This window comes from Coturnix japonica, chromosome 27 (genome assembly GCF_054131305.1).
Source record: "Coturnix japonica strain WE chromosome 27, WE-NBRP24, whole genome shotgun sequence".
Taxonomy (NCBI): Eukaryota; Metazoa; Chordata; class Aves; order Galliformes; family Phasianidae; genus Coturnix; species Coturnix japonica.
The window spans coordinates 5139463-5144910 of record NC_140689.1 but is presented as its reverse complement, the minus strand read 5'-3'; positions in this window follow the sequence as shown (position 1 = coordinate 5144910).

The following is a 5448-nucleotide window of genomic DNA, read 5'->3' as shown; positions in this document are numbered from 1 at the left end:
AGATAAAGCTTATAAGCTTTTACAGTCATTTAAGTACTGAAAAATTACAGTGAGATCGCCCTGCAGTCCTCTCTTCTCACTGAGCTTCATTTGGTTTATGTGGGTGACATTTTGGAGCCTGGCCTGGTCCTTTTGGGTGGCATCCCTTCCTTCTACTACTACTACACGCACCGCTAAGCATGATACCATCAGTAAACACTGAATCTTGCTGTCAGCCTCATTGATAAAGATGCTGAAGAGCATTGGTTTCAAGATAGGGACTGGGGGACCAAACTCATCATCAGACCCCACCTGGATGACACCAGCTTGCCCTGGAGAATCTACCTTGGCAGGTCCGTGTGCTAAGGAGCTGGACAGAACATGTTTTTGGAGAGTCAAACAGGCAGGTTCAACAAGTACCCAAGGTGGCCTTGCAAAACCAACTGGTTCTAGACATATTGCTGTTAAAAGAACCACAGGGTGTGAAAGACATTGTACTGAGCTGAAGGAGAATGCTGTATCATCATCCACAGTGCCACCACTACCATAACTGAGGCCCATCAAAACACAAAGGCAATCACCAAAAAGACTGGAGTGCTTTTTTGAGTGATGCAGCAAAATGACTGATTTGATGGACTCCGCTGGCCGTGGATCACATCCCTGCTGAAATCATTGGGATGCAGAGGGTGGGAGAAATGGCTTGTGAATATCAGTCTTGGGATATGGTGTGGGTTTTTGTTTCTAATGGTAGACCTTCTCATCTCTCTTTCTTTTCATCTGCTAACTGCTACATGCAGATCACCATTATTGAAGGAAACCACAGAATGTTTGAACCGTAGGTTGGTGTATGGGATGAGATGTGAGTGTCTGTTCATGTGAGCTGGAACAATGCACTGAGAGACAATTAAGTCACATGGAGCAGCTGGGTGTCCCTTCCCTTTATTAGATTGATGTATCAGCCACTCCTGGAAGAGTCCTGAACAACAGCTCTGAAATGGTCAGGTTTCAGGACAAGGCCTGGTGTGACTTCCTTTGATTTGGATATAGCCCAGTGTCCAGGAATTAAGGCAACTCCAGTTCCAAATAGGGGTTGATGATATCTGATCTGCTTCCTTTGATATTATAACTAGTTGCTGATGGGGAGGTCGGATTTGCCCTGCCTCAACTGCTGGCCCTGCTTCTAGGTGTAGTTGTTTCCACTCTATGCTATGTGGAACATCCCTATCAGCAGGCTTGGTGCTGGATTCAGCACTGGTGATCTCATCACCCCCTTTAATTTCCCTTCTTCCTTTTTTCCTTTTTTTTTTTTTTTTTTTTTTTTTTTTTTGGTACCTCTAATAGTTTTTACTAGCTCAAGTCTTACTTGAAGTTCCTATAAACCTGACGTGATGCCTCTTAACAAGTGACCAGCACGGCTGGACTTCAGTGCCTAGGGCAAGTAATGCTGTCCCAGACATATGCTTTTATTCCTAAAAGAATAATTAACTGGTATCATCCTCCCGGCTGGGTGGCTTATAGTCGACTCCCAATTTACTTCCTTGTCATTTAGTCCATGCCCAGAGCTTCTCAGCCATGCCCCTGTCAACTGTAAGCTCCATGCAGAGGTCAAGTGGGACACAGAGGGCACAGCCTTCTGCTGGGTGGATACAAGTGTTGGTTGAACTGGACGGGACAAGCCCTCCCACCATGCCCTCCTGGGAAAATGGCCACCCCAAGAATGGCAGTCTGCCTCCTCCATGACCCCATCTGAAATGCTCCTGCACTGACTGATTAAAGGGCTTTAAACCAGGTCCAGAGGGGGAAGGGAGGGGAATTGGATGTGATAGAGAAGGGCTGAGGGATGATGTTGGTGTTGGAGATTGCAGGGAAAGCCTCTGAGTTGTTCCATAGGATTGTGTGAGGATTCCTCAGAGAAGGTCTTGTTGCCAATACCCCGTCCTAAATCTTATTGTGAACCCTCTGGGGGTAACCCCAACCTGCTGCTGCCCAGAAGTGCCTGTAGACCACTGCGGGTAGCATGAGAAATAAACGGGACAACTCAAGAGAAAACCACAGAGCATTCCCTTTCATGCAGGCTTCTGCTTCTGAGCAAGGCCCTGAACACCAGTACCACGGTGTAGATGCAAGGCCCAGACAGTCTAAATCAAAACATGCTTCTGGAAGTGGATGCTTTCTGGAGAGTCTTTACACTAATGAGAGGACCACAAACATTCACTCAGCGAACTCCAAATCTCTGTGCCTTTGCTGGCCTAGGGTCTTGTTTGTCTCACAGAGACATGGTGGGATGGTTCTCACCTCTGAACTGTAGCAGAGCAGATACCGATTCTTTATGACGGATGGCCAAGGACAATTAGGAAAGGCTGCTGCCGTCTGTGAGAGTGCACTGAGCTCTGCCTGGGGATGGCAGAGGAGCCAGCTGAGAACTGATGGAAAGGGCTCAGAGAGGAGAGCGGCAGATTCTGTTCCTTGCTTCCTGATCAGGAGGAACAAGAAGAGGAGGGGGACAAGAAGGTATCTGAGTTACAGCTGGGATGGAATTGTTTTCTTCAGACTGCCTGCTATGGTGCAGTTTTTTGTTTCTAAGAGAAAAACAATGTTGATAACACTCTGGTGTTTACAGCTGCTGCTAAGCAGTGTTGTACAGAGCCAAGGCCACGGTCAGTGGAGGGCTCAAGGAGCTGGGAGGGAACAGACTATGCACAGCTGACTGGAAGTGGTCAAAGGGATGTTTTGTAGCACCTGACAGCAAGCAGAAATTGTATTGAAAGGGGTGGGAGTTCATCTCACTTTCTTCTCTTCCCAGTGCCCAACTGAGCATCAGTCTGGTGGTGCTGAGCAAGCGCTTGTGCATCAGCTGTTACATACTATTCCATATCAACAGATATATAGTGATAACTATTGCTCCTCTGCTTTTATCTCTCTTTGCAAATTGCTTTGTTACAACCCACAAGTTGTAATTTTTTCCCCAGTTCTCTTCCCCATCCCACTGGGAATGGGGCAGTGCACAAAGCACTGTGTGCTGCTGAGCCACATGTTGGATTCAGCAACCACCATCATTTGGGTGCCCAATGAGAGGCTCCCAGGGTTGGGATAACAGCACATCTGTCCAGAGCGAGATAACACAGGGCTTTGTGGGACCTGGAGAATTGCAGGCCATGATGCTGATTGTTTCCCCATTTGTGGAGCTTGTTGAGTCTTCTCATGAAGCTGCATTGCACAGCTCCTTGCTTGCTGCTTGTTTTCCTTGCTGTACTGTTTGCCAGCTCTGGGGGCTGGATTGGGGTATTTATTTTGGTATGCTGTTTGACTCTGGCTTATATCATGATAAAATTGGCAGCTGACAAAATGAAGTTTTGTGCACATTCATCTCTGATGTCATCTTTGAGTTATGGAAGTTATACTGTTGATAAGATTAGTAATTACACCCTTGACTTGGACTCCTCAGGGAGTCTTGCTACGGAGGAGAGAAGGGATGACACTTTCCAGTAGTCCCTCAGACTCACTCTCACTTGTTTTTGTCCTGGAGATTGACAGCTAGTTCCAATAGCTCTTGAAAATTTTCACTATCGGTGGGGTGCTCACACCAGCACACTCCCACTGTTACGTGTCATTAATGTGTTTCAGATTAAACAGTTATTCAGAAATATCAGTGAGAGATCTGCCCCAAGGTGAGAAGGCTCTGCATGGCAGGGGGTGTGGGATGGTCTGGGCAGCTGCCTGGAGTGGTGGGCACCCCCAGGGCTTTGGAACTTCATCTCCGAGCAACTGCAGGATCCTGATAAACTGGTAGAATATTGGGGGCAGGTCTGCTGTGGCTCTGGTAGCCCCCAAGAAACACACATGACTGCAGTGTGCCAGATCCAGAGAGCTGGAAATGCTGACAGTGCTGCAGCCTCTGCAACTCTTGGCACAGACCGTGCAGCAGCTCCAAGGTTTTGCCACATGTCCTGCGTTTGCTCCATGCTCTGGGACAGATCCCGCTGTCACTCCACCCCTCATAATGAGCTCTGCAGTCACTCCTGCTACAGGTCCTGTAGCTGTTCCAAGTATGGTAATAAGAAAATGAAACAAATTCCTCCCAAGGGAGGTGCACTGTGCCAGGAGGTACAGCCCTGTGGTCCAACCCCTCCAATGAGCCCAGTGGTTGCTGCAACTTCAATCTCAGGTCCTGCGGTGATTCCAGCTCTGGCAATGAGCTCTGCAGTTGCTCCAACTCCTGCAACAGCCCTACAGTCACTTCAGTTCCTACAATGAATACTATGGCTGTTAAAACCCCTGCAACTAGTTCTGAACTTGCAAACAGAAAAACATAAGAATTAGTTCATATATGTTTGCAAATGCATATATTGTATATGTGTGAAAATATATTAAATATATTATATACGTATAAATACATTTGTGAAAATTATTATCCTTTTCTTTTTCTCTTTTTTCTTCTTCTTTTTCTTCTTTTTCTTCTTTTTCTTCTTTTTCTTCTCTTTTTTTTTTTTCTTTTTTCTTTTTTTTTTTTTTTCTTTTTTTTCCTCTTTTCTCTTTATCTCTACCCATAAACCTTTAACCACAGCACTGCCCCGAGTCTCTTACTGATCCCCTTGGGACTATTCAATCTGATCTGGTCACACACTGAAGAGCACCAGAAGATCCCGAGGTCTTCTCAGGGAGCAGCTCCTGAGGTATATTCCTTACACCAGCTTTGAAAGAGGCCTCCAGTTCTCTGGGCCTGCTCTGAAGGGGCCCTCTTGTTATGGCAGTGCCAGTAAGGAGACCAGCTCTGACACAGCCGTTCGTATTGCCGGATACTGACTGCAGCCCTGGATTCCTGCTGTAGAGGAAACAGGACTGTTGTGAGACACACAAGACCTTCAGGACTGCACAAATGAGAGGGCTTGGGAGCACTGTGGTGGTGTAAAGAGATGAGAAATGAAAAGAGCACGTTGAGCTGCTGTCTGCGGCTGTACCTTCCCAAATCCAGACAAAGTAGGAAGAAAGAAAAGCTAAGTAAACGTCAATTTTGAAAGCTTTTTAGGTATCTTATAACGTATTTGGGGAATCTGGTTATATGTTTACATGAGCTCTTGGAGTGAAAAAAATGCAAATTAAGTAGGAAAGAAGTGAAATAAATTTTTATTTATAAGTTCAATAACATTTTTTTTTTTTTGCATGTTGCTATATCTCACATAATCAAACAATCAAAGATAAATAAAACATAAAGAACCATCAGTGGGAGTCCTATGAGGAAGTTGTGCATTTTATGTAAGCTGGAATAGTGCTTATTGTAACACCTTCCTGAGAGCGTGCTTGATCTCCCTGTTCCTCATGCTGTAGATTATAGGGTTCAGTGTTGGAGGAACCACTGCGTACAGAAGTGCCACTGTCAAATCCAGGAGTGGGGAGGAAATGGAGCGGGGTTTCAGGTAGGCAAAAGAAGCAGTGCTAAGAAATAGGGAGACCACAGCCAGGTGAGGGAGG